We start from the raw sequence: 26,549 nt of genomic DNA, 5'->3' as shown, positions 1-26,549 counted from the left end.
TATAGAAGACCCTCAGCTATATCACATTTTTTGCATTACGTGAAGGAATATGGAAAATAGATTGAAATGTGCCTTATCAAGTGCTGATTTTAAAAGTAAATTAAGTTACATTATAATCCTAATGTTTCTGTTTTGCAAAGGTAGGTTGCTACTAAAACTATAGCTGCTATGTGTTTTTTTTTTTTTTTTGTGGTGGCGTTAGCAGGTCACTTATCACACATCATTTTACAGTTTACTTTCTAGCAATTGTGTTCTAAAAGCTATTATGTTGATTTTCTTGTGTCAATTGTTCTAAAGAAACCAGTGATGTTTGCAGTAAATACATGGGAGATTATTTCTGAACTGGAGATTTTTTTTTTTTTTCAGTTATCATTTGTTTGTATGTTTTGTCGGAGGAGTTAAACTTTATGCGCTTTTTTTTAAAAAATTTAAAGGCAAAGGTTGCACACTGTTTAATTACAAGGATTTATTTTTTATTTTTTTTATTTAATATACATGTGTGTACTGCAATGTAGAAATTAAAACAGCACAAACAGTAGCAAAGTAGGCTCAAAAAAGGGGTGAAAAAAAAAAAATACCTAAGGTGGTGGTCTGCCTTTTAAAGCAAAGATGTTGAATATTGCCTGCCTGAATATCGGGGAAATAATTTTCTCCTTCATCCACTAGGGGACACTGGAGCGCAGTTACAATGGGGAAATAGTTGGCTGTAACTGGGAGCTGGCACTTTAAAACTCTAACACTGTGGCTAGCTCCTCTCCTACTATGTCCCCCCTCCAAGCCAGTCTTTGTTTTGTGCCCAAGGGAGCTGGTCACTCTTGGGTTTCCTCTTGCATTTTTTTTTCTTTTCTTTTTTCACAGACTGGCAGCTCTGCCTCTGCCAGTCTGCACTGCGGGAGCTGCCGGCGGGGTCCCATCGCAGCTGCCGGCGGCTCGGGATGGGCCCCGGCTGAAGGAGACACACAGCTCTCCGGAGCTGGCCGGACACCACTGCGTGCGGCGCGTGTCGAGGCCGCTCTGTCGAGATTACGACAGCGGTAAGTATATGCGGCCGGACACCGCTGCGTGCGGCGCGTGTCAGGGTCACTACACCAAGAGCAGCAGCAGCGGTGAGTAAAAAGCTGTACTTTTATTCTGAGCACTCTGGTAGCTATTATATTATCTACTGCTCACTAACAGCAGGGACATGTATGCACATCAAAGCTGCGCCGGTCCCCCTCTCCCCCCGCTCTTAGCTCTGGTCTCGGCGGCCACGGCTCACACCCCCACTCCCCCCGCACAGATCCACGCTCAGCGCGGCTCACAGAGCCGGCACGGGGATACCGCTGGAGGCGCAATGCAAGTTTGAATATGGCGCCTTTACCGGTGGGGCGGAGCTTAGTCCCGTTCTGCTCCGCCGGGCTCAGCGCGCGCTGGCGGCCATTTTACAAGGCTGCAGCGCAGAAAGGAGACGCTGAGAGGCTTCGTCTCCGGTCACAGTGAGATAGTTATGGTGGGGACAGGGGGCACCTATGCTTTATTATTGCTGCCTGACACTGCACAGTAGCATGCAGGATAGATAGGGCTGCTGTGGCTGCGCTTCTCCCTGCTCTCTCCCCCCCCCCCCCCCCCCCCCCTTCTGCCTATTGCTGTGTTTGTGTGGGGGAGGGTGACAGGTGCTAGGACCTGCCATGGCTGTTATAGGCTCCAAGGCAGCACAAAAACAGGGACAGGCTGATAACTCCCTTTTATGTGAGAATGGTGGGTCCAGAGCCTTCTGCTCAGCCCTCATCAGAACCCCAGAGCATCCCTGTTTGGACAACATAACTCACAGAGGTTATGTCCCTGTTGACTGGGGAACTGAAGGCCTCTCGGGGAGATAGAGTGGCGGCCCGTTTCCGACAGCTTGCCCCGGTGCCGGAACCAGCATGGGCTATTTCCCTGGCAAAATCAATTGAAGGGCTCTCTAGGGCTGTAATCCCTTCCCAAGCCCCGTCCTTTAGTCGTCCCCGTCCGTCCCCCCCAAAGGCTTCTAAAAAGAGATTGCTAGCTTCTGTGTTGCAGGATTCTGATGATGATATGCCTCAATTAGATGAGGCGGTGGTAGATATACAGGATACTGATGACGATCAGGTGTATGAGGACTCTGAACCAGTAGCTCAGCGTATAGAGGCTCTTATTACTGCTATTCGCTCAGTATTACAAGTGGAAGAGACGGAGCAGGACGCCTTACGCCCTTCAAGGTTTGGCACCAACCAATGCTTGCCGGTGACTCTTTTTTTCCAGTTTCGAAGGAGCTAGATGCGCTCATAACGGCAGCCTGGAAACATCCAGACGCGAAGTTTCAGGTATCAAGGAAAATTTTGTCTTCCTATCCTTTTCCCGCAGATAGCTGGAAGCGTTAGGAGACCTCTCCGATTATGGAACCTTCGGTGTCTCATCTGTCCAAGAAGACGGTTCTGCCGGTTCCTGGAGCAACTTCGCTTAAGGAGGCGTCGGATAGGAAGTTTAGAATTCACCTTGAAGACTATTTACTCGGCGGCGGGGGTATTACATCGCCCGGCGCAGGTAGGTTGTTGGGTCAACAAGGCGATGGAAGCTTGGGCGGAGCAATTGTCCTTTAGAATTCGTGACGATTTGCCTGCGGATCAAATGATACAGTTGTTGGAACACATCCGTGAATCAGCCCCTTTATCTTTGCGAGGCTTCCAAGGACATCTGTATTCTCGGAGCTAGGATTTCCGCTTTAGCAATTTCGTCCCGCAGGGCTCTCTGGCTGCGGCAGAGGCAGGCGGATACAGAGTCCAAAAGGGCAGCAAAAGCGTTTCCCTTTACGGGAGAGGTCCTGTTCGGTAAGGGTCTTGATGCCTGGATTTCTCAGGCGTCCAGTGGCCTGAGAAATCCAGGCATCCAGACCCTTACCGAACAGGACCTCTCCCGTAAGTCGACTTATCTTCCTTCTGCTGCTCCAGCCCCTCGCAGGCCATATAGGGGTCCCTCCTTTCGATCATTTCGTGCCCCTTCCAGGTTTCGAGGCCAGGCCAGGGGAGGAGCTTCCGCCTCCCGTTGCCATAGGGGTAGAGGCAGAGATTCCACAGCCTCAACCCAGTCAGAGGTTAAGTCCTCCACCGCTACTACCGCATGATGGGCTTCCCTCCCACCTGGGAGACCACAGGGTGGGAGCTCGTCTGTGGGATTTCAGGGAGGTCTGGGTACAGTCCTGTCCAGATGCTTGGGTCAGGGATCTCATCATTTGCGGTTACAAGCTCGATTTTCAGGCCCGACCGCCCCAGCGTTTTTTTTACCACGGGTTTACCAGTTTCCGACAATAGAAGAGTTGCCTTGCAGGCAGCGGTCCAGAAGCTTCTATCTGCAGAGGTACTGATCCCTGTTCCCTCTCATCATCGGAAACAGGGCTATTACTCAAGCCTGTTTCTCGTGCCAAAGCCGGACGGCTCGGTCAGGCCATTCCTGAACTTGAAGGATCTCAATCCATATTTGAGGGTATTCAAGTTCAAGATGGAATCCCTCCAGTCTGTTATTGCGGGGTTGGAACAAAACAAGTTTCTGGCGTCCTTAGACATCAAGGATGCATACTTACATGTTCCCATTTGGCCTCCTCATCAGGCTTTTCTCCGGTTCGCGATACAGGACGCTCATTTCCAGTTCCAGGCCCTTCCGTTCGGTCTCTCTTCTGCTCCCAGAGTGTTCACAAAGGTCATGGCGGTCATGATGGCCCTACTTCGGAAGCAGGGTGTGACGATTGTCTCCTATTTGGACGATCTGCTAATAAAGGCACGCTCTGCAGACCTGTTACTTCAGAATATCCGGATAACACAGGACCTTCTGATTCGGCACGGGGGGATCCTGAACTTCCCGAAGTCTCACTTATGCTCCTCACAACGGTTGCTGTTTTTGGGGATGATTCTCGACACGGTCTGTCAGAGGGTTTTCCTTCCTCAGGACAAGATCCTGTCTCTGCAGACGCTGGTAAGATCGGTACTTCGACACCGTCGGGTGTCAGTGTATCTGTGCATTCGCCTTCTGGGAAAGATGGTAGCGGCGTTCAAAGCTCTTCCGTACGGTCGCTTCCACTCTCGACCGTTCCAGCTGTGTCTTCTACATCAGTGGTCGGGATCTCATCTGTTCCTTAATCAGCGGGTGACGCTATCTCCAAAGGCATGGTCGTCGCTTCTCTGGTGGCTCCAGTCGGCGCATTTGTTGGAAGGAAGGCGGTTCGGCGTTTGGGATTGGACTCTCCTCACGACAGACGCAAGTCTGAGAGGCTGGGGGGCAGTGACCCTCGAACATCGGTTTCAGGGGCGCTGGTTGATTCACGAATCCGCTCTCCCCATAAACATTCTCGAACTGAGGGCGGTATACAACGCTCTACTTCAGGCACATCACCTGCTGCGCGGTCGAGTGGTCAGAGTTCAGTCCGACAACGCCATGACGGTAGCGTACATCAACCATCAGGTCGGCACTCACAGCCGTGCGGCGATGAGGGAGGTCACCAACATCCTTCTCTGGGCGGAGGAGTATGCTCTGTCCTTCTCGGCGATATTCATTCCAGGAGTGGACAATTGGGAAGCCGATTACCTCAGCCGACAGGACATGCACCCGGGAGAGTGGTCACTCCATCCCCAGGTGTTTTGACAGCTGGTCCGCCGGTGAGGAAAATGACAGATCGACCTCATGGCGTCCCGCCTGAACCATCAGCTGCCTCTGTATTAGTCTCGAACGAGGGACCTGGCGGCGGCGGGCGTGGATGCCCTCACGGCTCCTTGGAATTTCCGGTTCGTTTACCTCTTTCCTCCTTTCCCGTTGATGCCTCGGGTTCTACAACGCATCAAGAGAGAAAACACTCTGGCCCTCCTGGTGGCTCCAGATTGGCCGCGCAGGGCTTGGTACTCCACCTGTTGTCAGTAGCCGAGCCTTGGCCCCTGCCACTACGGGATGATCTGCTACAACAGGGTCCTTTTCTTTATCCAGACTTACGCAGGCTACGTTTGACGGCGTGGCTGTTGAGATGGCCATCTTGAAAAGGAAGGGGATTCCTCGTACAGTTATACCTACTATGCTTCGGGCTAGAAAGTCAGTCACATCGTCTCACTACTACCGCATTTGGAAGGCTTATGTAGCCTGGTGTGAACGTTGAGCGTTTTCTCCTTCAGTTTTTCGCTTGGCCCGCCTTCTCAGTTTTTTGCAGGCGGGTTTCTCGGCATGACTACGACTGGGTTCGCTAAAGGTGCATGTCTCTGCTCTTTCGGTTTTCTTCCAGAAGAAATTAGCCTTGCTGCCAGAGGTTAAGACTTTCTTTCAGGGGGTTCTTCGGATACATCCTCCCTTTCGCCCTCTAACAGCACCATGGGACCTCAATCTGGTCCTCTCTTTTCTGCAGTCTTCGTTGTTTGAGCCTCTGGAGTCGGTGGAGATGAAATATCTCACCTGGAAGGTGGTCCTTCTCCTGGCTCTGGCTTCGGCCAGACGGGTGTCAGAACTTGGGTCTCTCTCTCTTGTCGACCGCCTTACCTGGTGTTTCATGCGGATAGGGCCGAGCTCCGTACTCGCATGTCTTTTCTACCTAAGGTGGTGTCCGATTTTCACATCAATCAGCCACTTGTGGTTCCGGCCCTCTCGGTGGACTCTCCGGATTCGAGATCATTGGACGTTGTCAGGGCGCTCAAGATCTATGTGGATAGGAATTCGGCTATTCGGAAGTTGGACTCTTTATTTGTTCTTTACGATGCTGCCCGCCATGGTTGGCCAGCTTCTAAGCAGATTTTGTCCCGATGGATTCGGCTGACCATCAGACAGGCTTATTTAGCAGCTTCTCGGGAACCCCGGTCTTCAATTTCAGCGCACTCTACGCGCTCTGTGGGGCCCTCGTGGGCGGCTGCCCGCGGGATCTCCATGACTACTTTGTTGGGCGGCTACTTGGTCGGGCCGACATACGTTTGTCAAATTCTACAGGTTTGACACTTTTGCGGCCTCTGCTTCGCAGTTTGACCGAGCGGTTTTATAGGACTCTCAGCGCTCTCCCTCCTGTCTTTGGAGCTCTATGACGTACCCATTGTAACTGCGCTCCAGTGTCCCCTAGTTGATGAAGGAGAAATCAGGATTTTGGTACTTACCGATAAATCCCTTTCTCCGATTCCACAGGGGACACTGGACGCCCACCCAGTGCTGTTTCCTCCTTTTTCGCTTAACGGTTTGCAGATCACTATGTGACTGCTTGTTTGGTTCAGGTTAACCGTTTGTTTGGTTAAGTTTCCAGGTTTGTTTAGTTGTTATCCTGGTTTACATGGCGGCGTTAACCTCCTCTACTTTAACGTTTGTTTATTCCAGCTCTCCTCGGGCACAGTTTTATGTAGACTGGCTTGGAGGGGGGACATAGTAGGGGAGGAGCTAGCCACAGTGTTAGAGTTTTAAAGTGCCAGCTCCCAGTTACTGCCTATCATCTCCCCATTGTAACTGCGCTCCAGTGTCCCCTAGTGGATGAAGGAGAAAGGGATTTATCGGTAAGTACCAAAATCCTGATATCGGAGCCATAACTGCCAAAATGGGTCTAGATAGACAGTCAATAGGTCGACACCATATGGTCGACATGGTCTAATGGTGGGCAGGTAAAAGGCAGACAGTGCTTATGGTCAACATGACAATGGTCGATACAAGTTTTTTGTTTTTCACATATTTTTCAACTATTGCTTGATTTATCATCCACGTGGAATATGTTTGGGAATGGTAACCTTGTCCGACGTTTGCAATAATTGTAGTCATATATGATGGAATATAGAAAGTGACAGCCAAAAAAACGTAAATTTGTGTTGACCATTCACATGTTGGCCCTTTGAATCTGTCGACCTTCTCTTGTCAACCTAATACATGCCAACCATATGGAGTTGACCTAATGCCTGTCTATGTAGATGTTCTGTACCACGCCCTTTAAAAATACATTTAATAATATCATGCTTACCCTGTTCTTAGAAAAGACATGTTTTATTACTGTTTCCATTAGTATGTTTTGTCTGTGGCCTGAGCACTTTATTTTATTGAACATTCATCTTCTGCTTGTCCATAATTTACCCATCTTATTAGTCATTCAAATCGCCCGAGTTCTCAGCATCTCAGACAGATTATTTCAGTGAATGTTTTGATTCTGTAGGGTGATACGATGAGAGTAATGGAGAAATGAGGATACTCACAGACTGAACTCTGCCAAACTGCTGAAAATGGAAACAGAGTTATTGTCCAACAGGTGTAGTTGTACTAGGATTACACTTATTTATTTGTATTCTCCTGTATATCATTTAACTAATACTGCTTTTACACCAAAGTCCAGGGTCTGACGCAGGATTTGGAACACTAGTCTAAGCCAGGTCAGACCCGGGACTTACCCTCTTCCCACTGTGGTGCTGACTTGCGCTGTTTACACTGCACATACACCCATGCCTCTTCATAGATGTCACAACCAGCCCAGCACTCTGCTCCTTAATCCAGGTCCTACTGGTGTGCAACCATGCTCGCTATCCGTGGTTGGACTCTCCGGTAACTAAACCCAGGATTTCGGGGTTTTTTTAAAGACTTTTTCCACTGAACAAAAACCCGAGTTGATGAGCGTTTATTTGCAAAAACCCATTTTTTTTCCCCCCAAGGCAGTGGAAAAGGGGTTTAAGCTTCGTTAGTGTGATAAATGGTAGTGTAGAGTGTGTAATGGTGTGTACACATGGTGAGAGATTTTCTTACGATTTTGATTATATAGTCAAAATTGTAAGAAAAGTTAGTACAGATCGCAAGGTGAAAGTCACCTTGCGATGCCGATGCGCGGTACCGCACGGTTGGCATCGCAAGCTTAGATAGTCAAAGTTTACTTGCCTGCACAGTCTATATCGTAGAAAAGATAGTCAAATTTGACACTTAGCCAAAATCGCACATAGTTAGTATCGCAAGCAGAGTCATTATGTGCTTGCGATGCCGACCTAGCCCGTCGCATAGTGAGAATCGGGGTTAGCCCGAATCTTAGTGTGTATGCACCTTAAGAAATGCTTTGTGTTTACATTAATATATTGAATAATACGTAAAAAAAAATTATTGTAATAAGCAAACAATGTGTACATTGCTTATAAATGTGTGCATGTGGGTACAATCAAGTCATCTAGCACACGAATAGATAAAGGGGTAAATTTAATAAGATTAGAACTGGTGATGTTGCCCATAGCAACCAATCAGATTATACCTATTATCTTCTAGAAGCAGCTAGATAAATGTTAAATAGAATCTGATTGGTTGCTATGAGCAATATCACCAGTTCTAAAAAAAAAAAACTCTTACCTTAGTAAATTTACCCCAAAATGTGCAGTTGCTGGCAGGGATGGATTGAACTAATGCTTATAAGTTATAACAGGCGACCCTGAAGATATATAACACTCTGGCTCTGTTTTTCCAGTTTACTCTAATGCATCAATATATTAATAGTCTGTCAGAGAAGAAAAATATTAGAGATTTGCTCTGGAGCTACAAAAGTCCATGGCGAGTCTGTTGCTAAGGATGCAGCCTTGCATGACTTGTTGGCTCACCTGTGCAGAGCGGCTGACGTCACCAACAGTGCCTCCAGTTAAAGTATCAGAGTACTGGATAATTTACTGTATCTCTAAAGATAGTCACATGCTCGGACAATAGTAATAAAAAAATAGTTTCAAGGTATACAGACATTCTTCAGGACTAATACCAAAGAGTTACAGGTTTTTTTTTTTTCTGCAGTGGGTACACTGGGATTCCACAGGGAATACATCGGGGTGTAGAGTTGGATCTTGATCCGAGGCACCAACAGGCTAAAGCTTTGACTATTCTCAGGATGCATTGCACTGCCTCCTCTATAACCCCGCCTCCAGGCACTGGAGCTCAGTTTGTAAGTCGGTGCCTGCAGAGTAGGTCACTAACTGGTGGGGCTGCGCTAGGCAGCCCTGAAAAGAGCTTTTTACTAAGACTTCAAAGGCCGCAGCACTGTTTGTCAGTCTGACATTCTGTGCTGCGGCTCTATCACCTCCCCAGCAGCGCTGCACACTCCCGCGGCCAGGTTACCGGGTACTTGTAGCGGAGGCGCACCGGTCATCAGGCACACCACCGCTGATGCTCTCCAGCAGGGTCGCGTGGCTGCACATCAGTGAGAAGGTAAGAGGGTCCCCCCAGGTGGGACCCGCCTGTTAATCACGGTCCAGTCGCGGTCCCAGGAGATGGACCGTGCCGCTGGCGTGGACACTGTACTGCATAGGGACCCCACTATATCCACCAGGGCAAGGGGAGCACAGGTCAGACTTACTAAAATCCGTTTTATTTAGGCTCCACAGTACCTAGTGGTGAGTACCAGCATAGGGGATAAGGCACTGACCTGTAGCCCCTCCCTCAGCTCCGGGCGCCATCTACTGCTGGTGTTCCCGCCTTGGAGCTGCATTTCACTTTCCCTCACTTTGTCAGAAATTTTGGCGCCATCTTCACTACAGCTGGTCTGGTCTCCGGGACTACAGGGCTCTGTCTCCTCTGTAAAGCCGCCTGCCTCATCAGCGCTGTGCATTTACAGGCACTTAAGTATTCTACATTTCATTTTAGACAATGTTGGTTAAGAACACGTGTACTGCTATCTGAATATTTAGTACAAGTATTCTGTGATATACATCCAGTATCTACTGTGCATTGTTATATATATATTCATACATATTTGTATGTAGTTTTACTAGTTTTATTGTTTATCTGTAATAACTTCTGCATTGTACTTGTGACTGAGTGTGCCTGTAGCTGTTGTGTGGGTTTCATTCTCCTGTATCACACATGTTGCTATCACTATATTCTGTACCCTGAGGGGCTAGGTGCATCAGTGTCCTATCTATTATATTATATATATATATATATATATATATATATATATATATATAATGTGTGTGTGTGTGTGTATAGTGCTGCACAGAATATACGGTATTTTTTACTGTGTTTCAGTCACCTCATACGGCTTAAATCCTCTGTTTTTGTCCTGCGTTTACTGTTGCATAACACAGGGGGTTATTTGTAGGTATTGTGTTTGTCTGGCTATATTGCACTGTCACGCTCTAAGGCTACATTCCCTATAATGTCTGCCACACAGGGCAGGAAATCCGCGGACGCTTCTGCATCCTGCAGTGCTGGCACCACGGATTTACCTGAGGGGGAAGTGTTAGCTGCTGGTTCAGGCGCTGGGTGCCATACACCTCCCAGTCAACCCGCAGCACCTGTGGCCAATCAGGACCCACCTTGGGCAGCGTTCTCAAGTATGCTGAATACACTTGTAACACGTCTTATGCCCCCTGTGGCACCTCCTGTGCCATTACAGCCACATATTGTCCCTGTAGTTAATCCACCCTGGACAGACACTCTGTCTACCCAGTTACAACAATTGAATCAATCTTTGGTTAAACACAAGTCTACCCCACGTCCCTCTGGGGCCTAGGGGTCATCTAAGTGGGCCATTTCTTCCTCACAATCCACTAATATTTTGGATAATTCTTCCGATGAGGATGGGAAATATACTGATCTGTCAGACACTGATACAGTTGCTTCTGATGAGGAATCTACAACCCAGGTTGATATTCCTGACCTAGTGGAGGCTATTAAGCTGATTCTACAAATAGATGATGACATCAAGCCTACGGGTGTGGTTCGTTTTATCGACAGTATCTAGGTCGACAATGTTTAGGTCGACCACTATAGGTCGACAGTCACTAGGTCGACATGGATGGAAGGTCGACAGGGTTTCTAGGTCGACATGTGCTAGGTCGACAAGTCTAAAGGTAGAGGATTTTTTTTTGGTGTCGTTTTCTTCGTAAAGTGACCGGGATACCAAATTAGTGCACCGCGTCCCCTCGCATGGCTCGCTTCGCTCGCCATGCTTCGGGCATGGTGCCTTCGCTTCGCTCGGCACACTTTACCGTTCCAATCGTAGTCCACGTGGATCGTTAAGTATGAAAAAATAAAAAAATAAAAAAATGTGAAAAACTCATGTCGACCTTTAGACCTGTCGACCTAGAAACCCTGTCGACCTTCCATCCATGTCGACCTAGTGACTGTCGACCTATAGTGGTCGACCTAGACACTGTCGATCTTCAGACCGGATCCCCAAGCCTACTACTACTTCTAAGAAACCGGATAAATTCAAACGTCAGAAGGTTGCTAAAGTAGTCTTACCACTTTCTGACCATTTAATTGACATACGTCAGGAATCCTGGTAGTCTCCTGGAAAGAAGTTTTCCCTGTCTAAAAAGATGCTAGCTAGTTATCCTATCCCTGCGGAGTTGAGTAACAAGTGGGCAACTCCACCACTGGTGGACTCTCATGTCGCACATCTTGTGGTGTCATCTACTCTGCCTGTCACCTCACTGAAGGAACCGACGGATAAGCGCGTGGAGGGTTGCCTGAAGTCTATTTACTCTTACTGGTGCTGTACATAGACTCACTATGGCAGCCTCCTGGGCTGCGAAAGGAATTGAAGCATGGGTTCAGGCAATTGAGGATAAACTACCTCAGGATTTTTCTGACACTGACACACAATATCTGTTTCTGCTGCGGGGTACACTGGGCTCCATAAGGATTAACATCGGGGTGTAGAGTAGGATCTTGATCCGAGGCACCAACAGGCTCAAAGCTTTTGACTGTTCCCAAGATGCACAGCACCACCTCCTCTATAAACCCGCCTCCATGCACAGGGAGCTCAGTTTGTAAGTTGGTGCCATGCAGTATGCAGGCACTTAACAGGAGGCTGCCTTAGGCAGCCTATTCAGAGCTTCATTTTACAGAAAAAAAAGATTCTTGTACAAGAATACTACAGGGCTGCTGCAGGCAAGGTCTCATAGACTTTCCTGCGTGCAGCTCCATCACCTCCAGTGGCGCTGTATACTCACGCACCCTGGTTGCCGGGTCACTGCAGCGGAGGCGCGGGCTTCTTCTAAAAGTGAGTCACACACGCCGCCGTCTCCCAGATCGCGGGGCCGCAGACAAGGGGGAGGTAAGGGGCTCTTGTGCCCGCTCTTTACCGCGATCCAGCGCGGCTGTAGGATTTGGCCCGCACTGGCGTGGACACTGAATACTGGGCAGCCGCTCCACTAGCCACCAGGGTCGACTCATGGGCACAGGTCAGGGGGACATTTTAATATAAACCTCCGTTTTTATACTGCCTGCAAGCACCCGGTAGGGATGCCAGCAGGGGGAGCAGGTAGGACCTGAGGCCCATCCCCCCAGCCCCAGGGCGCCATTTCAGCAATGTTCCCGCCCTGGAGCTGCTTCCTTCTCCCTCACTCCCGGTCAGCAGCCATTACAGACAGAGCCTTGCTGTTCCTGGGACTGCTAGGGCAAATCCTCCTCTGTGGAACCTCCTAATTGCCAGTGCTGTGCTTCCTACAGGAGCCTTAAGTATTCTACCTGTCACTGGGACAGTGTTAGTTAAGAGAGTGCATACATTCAGGGTTGTGTGGTACAAACACCCTGTGATATACATCCAGTGCTTACTGTGCATTGTTATATCTATTGTTATCACATATAGCCATACTGAGTATTACTTTGTATTGCTAGTCCAGTGCAGTTTTATGGTACATAATTTCTGCATGGTACGCTTGTAACTATATATGTGTGTGTGCATGTAGCTGCTGCGTGGTTGCCTTATTGCAGGGTATTTCACTCAGTGGGCTATTCGTATATTGCTATACCTGAGGGGGCCAAGTCTTTATGTTAATATAGGATTGTATCACAAGATATACTGCCAGTGTATTTTTACTTGTGATTTATAGTCACCATATAATCTATATCTCTTGAACTCCCGGTCTGTGCTATCTTAGGCACCCTTTCTGAGAGTCCTTGCTAGGTATAGTGCTGCTACACGTTGTACCAGGTTGCCCATTATTGTGCACATAGTTATGTCTGCTACACGTGGCAACGACGCTGGGGCTTCTCCCACACTGCGTGGTAGTGAGGCCGCGGGTGTAACGGAGGATAATATGGCAGCTGAGAGTTCAGGTTCAGGGGGTTCATTATTTGCCTAAGGTGGTGTCTTCTTTCCACCTTTAACCAGGAGATTGTGGTTACGGCCTTTAATTCTCTTGAGTTGTCTCCCAAAGAACGGCCTTTGGATGTGGTACGGGTTCTCCGTATCTATGTGAAGAGAACTTCCTCAGTAAGCAAATCTGATTCTCTTTTTTTGTATTATTTGGTTTTCACAAACGTGGCTGGTCTGCTTCCAAGCAGACTCTGGCAGGAGGATTAGAATGGTGATTGCACATGCTTATGTACAGGCTGGTCGTCCAGCTCCTGCTACCATTAAGGCCCATTCTACTCGGTCGGTTGGACCTTCTTGGGCGGCCCACCGTGGTGAGACCCTTGAACAGTTGTGCAAGGCGGCTACGTGGTCCTCAGGGAACACGTTTATAAGGTTCTATGCCTTCGATACCGCCGCTTCCCAGGATGCTTCCTTTGGGCGCCGGCTTCTTGTGCCCGCTACAGTGCGTCCCCTCCCATAAGGAACTGCTTTAGGACATCCCCGATGTTAATCCTTGTGGAGCCCAGTGTAACCCGTAGCAGAAAACGAGATTTATGGTAAGAACTTACCATTGTTAAATCTTTCTGCGAGGTACACTGGGCTCCACAAGGCGCCCAGCCTGACGCACTTACGTAGCTTCTTTGGTTTGGTATTGGCATAGCTGCTGACACCCTCTCCTGCGGTGAGTGTGTGGTGTAATTGGCTAAGAGCGATTGTCGTCTCTGGTACCTGCTACTGCATTGGGCTGATTAACGAAACTGAGCTCCCTGTGCATGGAGGCGGGGTTATAGAGGCGGCGGCGCTGTGCATCTTGGGAACATTCAAAAGCTTTGAGCCTGTTGGTGCCTCTGATCAAGATCCTACTCTACACCCCGATGTTAATCCTTGTGGAGACCAGTGTACCTCGCAGAAAGAGATTTAACAACGGCAAGTTCTTACCATAAATCTCGTTTTTATATTACATAAGCGTCCCACTATAATTAGGAGGCGGTTTATGACGCAGTTGTAATGGCAGCCAAGGCGTCTACTACGTCTATACTGGCTCGCCGAATTCTATGGTTGAGGTCCTGAAAGGTGGACCTGAACTCCAAAAAGACCTTGGTGATGGCTCCTTTTTAAGGGAGACATCCTATTTAGGGAGGATCTGAACAAGATTGTGACTGCCAAGACTGCATTTATCCCAAGTACTAATCCTTCTGCTCCGAGGCTAAGAGTACCACTTTTCGTTCCTTTCGACCTCCAGGAAAAGCAAAAGGTCAGGCATACCCGAGACAGACTCGTGCTTCTAAAACCACTAAGCCCATATCTAAACAAACTCGGGCTGCCCGTCAGCCTGCTTCCAAACAAGACAAGCCTGCTGCATGACAGGGCGGGCCTCCCGCCTGGGGGACCCCAGGGTGGGAGGTCGACTTCTGCAGTTCGCCCGGGCCTGGTTAACGACCACTTCGGACGCCTGGGTGCGGGAAGTTCTCTCACTGGTATGCAATCTCTTTCAAGAGACGTCCCCCTCGCCAGTTCTGCATGACTGTTATCCCTTCGGATCCGTTAAAAGAGCAAGATCTACACTTGGTTGTACAATCCCTCCTAGACACAGGAGTGAGTGGTAGTGCCGGTACCTCTGTCTCAGATAGGCAGGGAATACTATTCGACCCTGTTTCTAGTTCCGAAGCCAGTGGGTCCTTCCGGCTTATACTCAACCTCAAATCATTGAACAAATTTGTGAGAGTATCTAAATTCTGTATGGAAACTCTGCACTCCATTGTGCTGGCCATGAAACCCGAGGACTATATGGCATCCCTGGACATACAGGATGCTTACCTGCACATACCTATTGGCATGTCGCATCAGCAATATCTGCGGTTTGCTGATCCTGGCGAACTCCCAAGAGGTTTTCCGCAGTCATCTGGAACTGACTGTCCAATTTCTACAAGCCCATGGGTGGCTCATCAACTGGAAAAGTCTTCGCTGGTCCCTGCTCGGAGCATGGTGCACCTGGGGGCACTACTGGACACACACAGCCAACTATTTGTTTTTATCTACAGAGAAAGAAACTTCAGGACAGGATCAGATATTTCCTCTCTCGCCCCATAGTGTTGATACACTCGGCGATGCAAGTATTAGGTCTCATGGTGTCTGCTTCCGACATGGTAGAGTACGCTCAATTTCATTCCCGCCCTCTACAGAGGCTAATCCTTTCCAAGTGGGATGGCCTGCCTCATCAGATCAGGTCTCAAATTATCTCCTTGACTCCGGAGGTGCGTTTGTCACTGAGCTGGTGGCTACAGGACCAACAGTTGAGCAGGGGCCGTCCCTTCTGGATCTCCAGCTGGGTCCTCCTGACGACGCATGCCAGCCTGCGGAGTTGGGGTGCGATGTTGGAGCAAGACTCTCTCCAGGGTCGATGGACCAGGCAGGAATCTCTCCTCCCGATAAACATTCTAGAATTGCAGGCAGTGGGGGTCATTCCGACCCGTTCGCACGCAGCAGTTTGTCGCTGCGGTGCGAACGGGTCTGGAATGCGCATGTGCAGCGGCCGCACTGCGCACGCACGTCGTTACCCCAGCGACATGGGTCACCGGGTTACGTCGCGCTATACGAAGAAAGCGGTCGCAGAGCCAACCGCAAGAAGATTGACAGAAAGAAGGCGTTCCTGGGCGGATCCGGACCGTTGGCTGTTTTCGGGGAGTGGACAAGAAAACGCAGGCGTGTCCAGGAGGGCAGATGTCTGACGTCAAAGCCGGCTTCAGCATCGCAGATATCGTCGCACAGGGTAAGTATGTCCTGGGCTAGTCAACTTCTGCTTGAAATTTTTTAGCTTAGCAGGGCTGCACAAGCGATCGCAGCCCTGCAAAGCTAAAATGCACTCCCCCATAGGCGTGGAGCAGTTGATCGCAGCAGCAGCAAAAAGTTGCTGGCTGCGATCAACTCTGAATGACCACCTTTGTTCAATGTGTTGACACTGGCCCTGCCTGTAGTACAGAACAGGCCCGTTCAAGTACAATTAGACTACGCCACCACGGTGGCGTAAATAAATCTTCAAGGCTGCACTCGAAGCCGCATGTCAATGCTGGAAGTGGCTCTTGAAGCTTCACTCCTGAAGGCCAAAGGATTCTCTGAGGCGGTTATTCAAACTATGTTGAAGGCCCACAAACTGGCTTTTGCACGGATTTATTACAGGGTCTGGAACGCTTACTTCACATGGTGTGCTGCTAAGAACTGTGATGCCTATTCATTCAGATCTTCCAGGCTTTTGGTTTTTCTGCAACAAGGCCTAGATTTAGGCCTTTGTCTGGCCTCCCTCAAGGTTCATATATCTGCCTTTTTCGGTGTGGTTTCAGAGGAAACTTGCGTCTATTCCTGACGTTCATACTTTCACTGAGGGTGTTTTACGGATTCAGCCTCCCTATGTCCCTCCTGTGGCTCCATGGGATCTGTCTGTTGTCTTAAATGCCCTACAGTAGTCTCCATTTGAACCTCTTGAGTCTGTGGATCTTAAATGTCTTACACTTAAGGTTGTGTTTTTACTGGCTATTGCCTCTACTAAGAGGGTGTCGGACTTAGGCGCTTTTTTCCTGTTGCCCACCCTTTCTGATCTTTCATCGTGACCGGGCAGTTCTTCGAATTCGCCCTGGTTATCTACCTAAGGTGGTATCATCTTTTCATCTTAACCAAGAGATTGTGGTTCTGGCCTTTATCTCTTCTGGTTTGTCCTCCAAAGAGCAGTCTGGGTGTGGTACGGTCTCTCCGTATATATGTAGAGGACTGCCTCCCTCAGGAGGTCAGATACCCTTTTTGTACTTTTTTGGTTTTCTCAAACGTGGCTGGCCTGTGAATAAGCAAACCTTGGCCAGATGGATTAGAATGGTGATTGCACAAGCCTATGCACAGGCTGGCCTTCCAGCTCCTGCTGCTATTAAAGCTCATTCTACTTGATCTGTTGGATCTTCTTGGGCGGCCCGCCGAGGTGCTTCCGCTGAACAATTGTGCAAGGTAGCTACGTGGTCCTAAGTGAACACATTCATCAGGTTCTATGCCTTTGATATGTCCGCCTCCCAGGATGCTTCCTTTGGACGCCGGGTTCTTGTGCCCGCTACGGTGTGTCCCCTCCCACGAGGAACTGCTTTAGGATATCCCCAATGTATTCCCTGTGGAATCCCAGTGTACCCCGCTGCAGAAAAGGAGATTTATGGTAGACTTAACATAGTTTAAATCTCTTTCTGCGAGGTACACTGGATTCCACAGGGCGCCCACCCTGACGCACTTAGCTTCTTTGGGTTTGTATGGCATTAGCTGCTAGTCCCTTTTCCTGTCATGAGAATGTGGTTCTATGTGACTAACATCTACCGTCTCTTTTACCTGCTACTGTATTGGACTGCTTAACGAAACTGAGCTCCATTGCCTGGAGGTGGAGTTATAGAGGAGGCAGTGCAGTGCATCCCGGGAACAGTCAAAGCTTTAGCCTGTTGGTGCCTCGGCCCAAGATCCAACTCTACAACCCGATGTATTCCCTGTGGAATCCAGTGTACCTCGCAGAAAGAGATTTAACCATGGTAAGTTTACCATAAATCTCCTTTTATCTTATGAAAACATACTGCATACACTTCAATAAAATATTTGATTGAAACCATTCCCTAAAATATAGTAGTTTTCTCTAACGTCCTAGAGGATGCTGCGGACTCCGTAAGGACCATGGGGATAGACGGGCTCCGCAGGAGACATGGGCACTTTAAGAAAGAATTTAGTTCCTGGTGTGCACTGGCTCCTCCCTCTATGCCCCTCCTCCAGACCTCAGTTTGATACTGTGCCCAGAGGAGCTGGGTGCTTTTCAGTGAGCTCTCCTGAGTTTAGTGATAGAAAGTATTTTGTTATGTTTTTTATTTTCAGGGAGCTCTGCTGGCAACAGACTCCCTGCATCAAGGGACTGAGGGGAGAGAAGCAGCCCTACTCTCTGAAGCTAGGTCCTGCTTCTTAGGCTACTGGACACCATTAGCTCCAGAGGGATTGGTACGCAGGATCTCACCCTCGCCGTCCGTCCCAGAGCCGCGCCGCCGTCCCCCTCGCAGAGCTGGAAGACAAGCCGGGTGAGTATGAGAAGAAAAGAAGACATCACAGGCGGCAGACGACTTCATGATCTTCACTAGAGGTAACGCACAGCACTGCAGCTGTGCGCCATTGCTCCACACACCTCACATACTCCGGTCACTGTAAGGGCGCAGGGGGGGGGCGCCCTGGGCAGCATTTGGGACCTCATATTGGCAAAAAGAACACGTATATACAGCTGGGCACTTTATATATGTATGAGCCCCCGCCAAAATTACTGTTTAAGCGGGATAGAAGCCCGCCGCCGAGGGGGCGGGGCTTCTCCCTCAGCACTCACCAGCGCCATTTTTTCTCCACAGCACCGCTGAGAGGAAGCTCCCCGGGCTCTCCCCTGCTGATACACGGTAGAAGAGGGTTGAAAAGAGAAGGGGGGGGCACATAATTAGGCGCAAAAACTATAACATACAGCAGCTACCTGGTTAACATTAAGTTACTGTGTTATTCCTGGGATATTATAGCGCTGGGGTGTGTGCTGGCATACTCTCTCTCTGTCTCTCCAAAGGGCCTGGTGGGGGAACTATCTTCAGAAAGGACATTCCCTGTGTGTGTGGTGTGTCGGTACGCTTGTGTCGACATGTCTGATGAGGAAGGCTATGTGGGAGAGGAGCGGGAGCAAATGAATGTGGTGTCTCCGCCGACGGCGCCGACACCTGATTGGATGGATATGTGGAAGGTTTTAAATGATAATGTTAATTCCTTGCATAAAAGATTTGACAAGGCTGATGCATTGGGGCAGTCAGGGTCTCAACCCATGCCTGACCCTATGTCGCAGGGACCGTCAGGGTCTCATAAGCGCCCACTATCCCAAATTGTTGACACAGATACCGACATGGATTCTGACTCCAGTGTCGATTAAGATGATGCAAAGTTACAGCCAAAATTGGCTAAATCCCTTCGTAATATGATTATAGCAATAAAGGATGTTTTGCACATCACAGAGGAAACCCCTGTCCCTGACACGAGGGTGTATATGTATATGGAAAAGAAGCCTGAGGTAACTTTTCCCCCCTCACACGAACTGAATGAGTTATGTGAAAAAGCTTGGGAATCTCCAGATAAACTGCAGATTTCCAAACGGATTCTTATGGCGTCTCCTTTCCCGCCAACGGATAGGTTACGATGGGAATCCTCCCCTAGGGTGAACAAAACTTTAACACGCTTATCCAAAAAGGTAGCCCTGCCGTCCCAAGATACGGCTACCCTCAAAGATGCTGCTGATCGCAAACAGGAGGTTACCCTGAAGTCCATTTATACACATTCGGGTACCTTACTAAGACCGGCAATTGCGTCGGCCTGGGTGTGTAGTGCTGTAGCGGCATGGACAGATACCTTATCTGAGGAATTGGATACCCTAGATAAGGATACTGTATTATTGACCCTGGGGCATATAAAAGACGCTGTCCTATATATGAGAGATGCTCAAAGAGACATTAGTCTACTGGGTTCTAGAATAAATGCTATGTCGATTTTCTGCCAGAAGGGTCCTGTGGACTCGGCAATGGACAGGTGATGCCGACTCAAAAAGGCATATGGAGGTTTTACCTTACAGGGGTGAGGAATTGTTCGGGCAAGGTCTCTCGGACCTGGTCTCCACAGCTACAGCTGGAAAGTCGAATTTTTTGCCTTATGTTCCCTCACAGCCTAAGAGAGCACTGCATTATCAAATGCAGTCCTTTCGTTCACAAAGAAACAAGAAAGTCCGAGGTGCGTCCTTTCTTGCCAGAGGTAGGGGCAGAGGAAAGAAGCTGCACAACGCAGCTAGTTCCCAGGAACAGAAGTCCTCACCGGCCTCTACAAAATCCACCGCATGACGCTGGGGCTCCACTGGCGGAGCCAGGCCCTGTGGGGGCACGTCTTCGGAATTTCAGCCACATGTGGGTTCACTCCCAGGTGGATTCTTGGGCAATAGAAATTGTGTCTCAGGGTTACAAGCTGGAATTCGAAGAGGTGCCTCCTCGCCGGTATTTCAAATCGGCCCTACCATCTTCCCCCCAAGAGAGGGAAATAGTGTTAAACGCAATACAAAAATTGTATCTTCAGCAGGTGGTGGTCAAGGTTCCCCTCCTTCAACAGGGAAGGGGTTATTATTCGACCATGTTTGTAGTCCCGAAACCGGACGGTTCGGTTAGACCCATATTGAATTTAAAATCTCTGAACCTATACTTGAAAAGGTTCAAGTTCAAGATGGAATCGCTAAGAGCGGTCATCGCAAGCCTGGAAGGGGGGGATTTTATGGTGTCACTGGACATAAAGGATGCGTACCTTCATGTCCCCATTTATCCACCTCATCAGGCGTACCTAAGATTTGCGGTACAGGATTGTCATTAACAATTTCAGACGTTGCAGTTTGGTCTCTCAACGGCCCCAAGGATTTTCACCAAGGTAATGGCAGAAATGATGGTGTTCCTGCGGAAGCAAGGTGTCACAATTATCCCGTACTTGGACGATCTCCTCATAAAAGCGAGATCAAGAGAGCAGTTGCTGAACAGCATATCTCTTTCACTGAAAGTGTTACAGCAACACGGCTGGATTCTCAATATTCCAAAGTCGCAGTTGGTTCCTAGGACTCGTCTGCCCTTCTTGGGCATGATTCTGGACACGTACCAGAAGAGGGTTTATCTCCCGATAGAGAAGACCCAGGAACTCATGACTCTGGTCAAGAACCTATTGAAACCAAAACAGGTGTCAGTGCATCATTGCACTCGAGTCCTGGAAAAGATGGTGGCGTCATACGAGGCCATTCCGTTCGGCAGGTTCCATGCGAGGACTTTCCAATGGGACCTACTGGACAAGTGGTCCGGGTCACATATTCAGATGCATCGGTTGATCACCCTGTCCCCCAGGGCCAGGGTGTCACTACTGTGGTGGCTGCAGAGTGCTCACATTCTCGAGGGCCGCAGATTCGGCATTCGGAACTGGATCCTGGTGACCACGGAAGCAAGCCTCCGAGGTTGGGAAGCAGTCACACAGGGAAGAAATTTCCAGGGTCTTTGGTCAAGTCAAGAGACTTGTCTTCACATCAACATCCTGGAGCTAAGGGCCATATACAACGCCCTACGTCAAGCGGAGACCTTACTTCGCGACCGACCAGTTCTGATCCAATCAGACAACATCACCGCAGTGGCTCAGGTAAACCGCCAAGGCGGCACAAGGAGCAGAGTGGCAATGGCGGAAGCCACCAGAATTCTTCGCTGGGCGGAGAATCATGTAAGCACACTGTCAGCAGTGTTCATTCCGGGAGTGGACAACTGGGAAGCAGACTTCCTCAGCAGACACGACCTACACCCGGGAGAGTGGGGACTTCATCCAGAAGTCTTCGCACAGATTGCGAGTCGGTGGGAACTGCCACAGATAGACTTGATGGCGTCCCGCCTCAACAAAAAGCTACAGAGGTATTGCGCCAGGTCAAGAGACCCTCAGGCAGTAGCGGTAGACGCCCTAGTGACACCGTGGGTGTTCCGGTCAGTCTATGCATTTCCTCCTCTTCCTCTGATACCAAAGGTGTTGAGGATAGTAAGAAGAAAAGGAGTGAGAACAATCCTCATTGTTCCAGATTGGCCAAGACGGACCTGGTATCCAGATCTGCAGGAACTGTTCACAGAAGATCCGTGGCCTCTTCCTCTAAGACAGGACCTGTTGCAACAGGGACCCTGTCTGTTCCAAGACTTACCGCGGCTGCGTTTGACGGCATGGCGGTTGAACGCGGGATCCTAGCAGAAAAAGGCATTCCGGTTGAGGTTATCCCTACGCTGATAAAGGCTAGGAAGGAAGTAACAGCAAAACATTATCACCGTATATGGCAAAAATATGTTTCTTGGTGTGAGACCAAGAATGCTCCTACGGAAGAATTCCATCTGGGTCGTTTCCTTCACTTCCTACAAACCGGAGTGGATTTGGGCCTTAAATTAGGTTCCATTAAGGTCCAGATTTCGGCCCTATCCATTTTCTTTCAAAAAGAATTGGCTTCTCTCCCAGAAGTTCAGACTTTTGTAAAGGGAGTGCTGCATATTCAGCCTCCTTTTGTGCCTCCGGTGGCACCTTGGGATCTAAACGTGGTGTTAAGTTTCCTAAAGTCACACTGGTTTGAACCACTTAAAACGGTGGAGTTGAAATATCTCACGTGGAAGGTGGTCATGTTATTAGCCTTGGCTTCGGCTAGGCGAGTGTCTGAATTAGCGGCTTTGTCACATAAAAGCCCCTATTTGGTTTTCCATATGGATAGAGAATTGCGGACCCGTTCGCAATTTCTGCCAAAAGTGGTTTCATCTTTTCATATGAACCAACCTATTGTGGTGCCTGTGGCTACACGTGACTTGGAGGATTCCGAGTTACTTGATGTGGTCAGGGCTTTGAAAATTTACGTAGCCAGAACGGCTAGAGTCAGGAAAACTGAAGCGCTGTTTGTCCTGTATGCATCCAACAAGATTGGTGCCCCTGCTTCAAAGCAAACTATTGCTCGCTGGATTTGTAACACGATTCAGCAAGCGCATTCTACGGCTGGTTTGCTGTTACCAAAATCGGGCAAGGCCCATTCCACTAGGAAGGTGGGCTCTTCTTGGGCGGGTGCCCGGGGGGTCTCGGCACTACAGCTGTGTCGAGCTGCTACTTGGTCGGGTTCAAACACTTTTGCAAAATTCTACAAGTTTGATACCCTGGCTGAGGAGGACCTCATGTTTGTTCAATCGGTGCTGCAGAGTCATCCGCACTCTCCCGCCCGTTTGGGAGCTTTGGTATAATCCCCATGGTCCTTACGGAGTCCCCAGCATCCTCTAGGACGTTAGAGAAAATAAGATTTTACTTACCGGTAAATCTATTTCTCGTAGTCCGTAAAGTATGCTGGGCGCCCGTCCCAAGTGCGGACTTCTTCTGCAATACTTGTATATAGTTATTGCTTCAATAAGGGTTATGTTATAGTTGCATCGGTTTTGAACTGATATGTTGTTTTCATACTGTTAACTGGGTAGTTATCACAGGTTATACAGTGTGATTGGTGTGGCTGGTATGAATCTTGCCCTTGGATTAACAGAATCCTTTCCTCGTACTGTCCATCTCCTCTGGGCACAGTTCTCTAACTGAGGTCTGGAGGAGGGGCAGAGAGGGAGGAGCCAGTGCACACCAGGAATTAAATTCTTTCTTAAAGTGCCCATGTCTCCTGCGGAGCCCGTCTATCCCCATGGTCCTTACGGAGTCCCCAGCATCCTCTGCGGACTACGAGAAATAGATTTACCGGTAAGTAAAATCTTATTTTTATAGATATAATTAACAATTATTTTATTCTTTTGAAAAATGAATACGATATGTAAACCAGGTGCTGGATGGTAGGTTGACGAGATATGTTTACTATACATGTCACAAACTATTACTTTTAGTAACCTTATGTTGAGCGAAGTGGAGCGAGCCAACTCGGCTGAAGCGAGCCCGCAAGGAGACACATTTCTACTAATTTTGGTCATATATGGTTAAACATACAAAATAATACCCAAAAAACCTAAAAGCTTGTGTCAACCATTTTCATGTCAACCTTTTGTACCTGTTGACTTATAGACTGTCGACCATACGTTGTTGACCTATTGACAATCTATTCATCCACACCCATCTAAACCAAAAACATCAATAAATCCATTAATTTGTTGTTCAACACTTGGAAAGTTGCGAAACAGGTTAACACTTTAGGCCTCCTTCTGCCCAACTGTAATTAACGCACACGTTCAATAATTAGAACTACTTCAGCCATCCCTGAATTAAATTTATAGTGTTAATGATTTAAAAGTAGCTGCCACCCCCAACCAAACCTTATTACATTATCAACATTTCCAGTTAATAAACATGCCTGTTTCTACTACCAGCACCAACATTAAATTAGTGGCATGTGCGTATCCTAAATAGGCCTGTTTTCCACATACAGTGTCATATTTAAGTTAATAGCATTGACATTTCCCCAGCGAGCTTCAGAATTAAATTATTATTAGCTCCAAAAGCTAGTAGAAACACAGCTTCACATTAATAGACCCCTACAATATAATAGCTTCCAACAACTTTGTTTGGTCACTGACAGACCACACATTGTCCTAGAAGTTTTTGTTTTTAGCCTACACACTGTGCGCTATACTCAATGGGCGATATTGCACAGTGCGTTCCCTTCCCTCTCGGACCGTCCGATGTAGTGCATACACACTGAGCGATACAGAAAACTATACCGCTCAGTGATGTAATACCGCGGCCAGCCCATACATGCAGTTTTGGCCGACAAAGCCAAAATAGAGCTGCATGCACAGATGACTGGGGGTCGTTGCATGCAAAAAGTTATTTTATTTCGCACTACAGCTTTGTGCTGTGAAACACGTTTCCTGATTGTCCTCTTAAAGGTGCCATCAACACCATCATGGGGCCTTTACCGTTATATGATTCATGATAATTGCATCAAACTGAAATGCTCGACAGCCTGCAAATATGACAGATATGTATCTGTTTGAAATGTTGGTATGCGCCATCAGTCCATATTTCTAGATGTGTAATTTTTCCTTCAGTAGACCTAATTTTCTTCAAAAGTAGATGGTTATACAGTACTATTTCTCTAGTGGTATGTGACTTTGCATCTTTGGTATGCAAAGTCATTTTTGAAGAAATCACCTCTGATCCAGCGGTGAAAGTAATGCAGTGGCAAATGGAAACTTGGTGGACCATGTTTTCACAAAAGCTATGATCACCAGCCAATCACGAAAATTTCTACTTATTCATATAACATAGGCAGGCAAGCTTCAGAACTGAGGGCTCAACAAAATATTAGAGGGTACAGTAATTTTATTGACAGGTTCTCTGAATATTATGCCACTCTGTATTAAAACGAAGTCATGGCAGCCCATTGGGCTCATCCTGATGATGCAACAGTAACACTATATACAGCTGTGCAAATTTCCAAGAAGGAAATCTGAAAAAAATTCTTTGCCATTATGCAGAGTCACATACCAAACTTTATCTCTGAGAAATGTAAAGGTTTGGTAATGACAGGAGTCACATTGTCTCTTCATACAGTTTTCATTATCTACTGAACTGTATTACAGTTTCTTATATATAATGAGGGCAAAGTAACACTTATCTAGCTTATGCTATTGACTTAAATACACATGCAACAATAGTGACAGAAGACCGTAATGTTAGTTACCATTTATAAGATGAGCAATTTTATTTACCTGCTAACAATGGACATTGAGGTATAGTCCTATACCTTATGGTATCTAAAAATTACACATCTTACAAAGCTGATGTATTCATGTTTTGTGACTTACATTACAAGTTAGTTATACTGATGTTTACCTGGCTTGCTCTTGCATGTGAACATGTAGTCAACCACCAAATACTAATAGTAACACCACATAGTGATAAATTGTGTAACTCACATTTGCAATGTGGGAAATTTAAACACTAAATTGCATCACTTATCAATATTTTCTTCATTAGAATTGTTATCTTTACATAATATTCTCTCTACTTAATAAAGTAGATACCAACGTTCTATTTATGATTTAATGTTCTCCCATATATGACCTAATTTGTAAGGGCTGTGTCTATACATAGAATTTTTTTCTATTTAGAAAAATACTTGTAGGGAAAATTTATAAACTATGGAGATGAAATTTAAAAAAATTAGAATTTTTGTCTGTTTAGCGGTCTGTTCATTGCAGCATGACCCAAAATTGAATTTGGATTGCGTTTTCGCAATTTTATAGCTTAGTGCCTTAGAAAGAAACTTTGGGGTACAGATGGAGCCTCCGTTATCTTGGCTGGCTGAAACATTAGTCGCGATCGGGCATACGCAGCGTGCCTGGGCGCAAGGAGGCGCACAGAGCGTTTGGCATTACCTTTGAGTGTAATACCTACGATCATCCACCAGATGTCGCTTTTTAAAATCACCAGTGCGCATGCGTGTGGTCTCCATTAAAATACAATACTAAACTACAGCATAAGAACAACTTTACTGGTGCGTCTCATTATGCTACAATATGCTACAGTAGGTCATACAGCAGTGATGGCTAACCTTGACACTCCAGCTGTTGTTGAACTACACATCCCAGCATGCCCTGCATCAGTTTTAGCATAGCCAAATAACAAAACTGTAGCAGGGCATGCTGGGATGTGTAGTTCAACAACAGCTGGAGTGTCCAGGTTAGCCATCACTGTCATACAGTATACCTTTAGAACAGCACAGACGCAAATAGTACAGCATATTCAGATGCAAACGAACGTGTAACAGGTACAGTATGGTCTATTGATGATAGGGATATATGAGTGTCCAAATCCCGTAGTATTAAGTATAATGGGGAGAGAGAAAAGCTCCTCCCTAAGTTCATGGATGCCAAATTACCGTGCTTAGCATCTCTGTACAGTATTTTGCATTTGAGTACTAAATAGCACGAACAGCTTG

At 47.7% G+C, this 26,549-nt stretch overlaps 1 long non-coding RNA gene across 1 annotated transcript in view; it reads left to right on the top strand.

Moving 5' to 3' along the window:
* Window positions 1–6,856: 6,856 nt before the first annotated feature.
* The window catches only part of LOC135057904 (uncharacterized), a 131,211-nt gene continuing 111,518 nt past the window's right edge, over window positions 6,857–26,549 (top strand). Inside the window, exon 1 of the long non-coding RNA XR_010244449.1 lies at window positions 6,857–7,234. This is a non-coding gene — a long non-coding RNA (uncharacterized LOC135057904). The remainder of the gene's footprint in view (window positions 7,235–26,549) is intronic.

This window comes from Pseudophryne corroboree, chromosome 3, assembly GCF_028390025.1.
Source record: "Pseudophryne corroboree isolate aPseCor3 chromosome 3, aPseCor3.hap2, whole genome shotgun sequence".
NCBI lineage: Eukaryota > Metazoa > Chordata > Amphibia > Anura > Myobatrachidae > Pseudophryne > Pseudophryne corroboree.
This window is presented reverse-complemented; position numbering and strand designations above follow the sequence as displayed.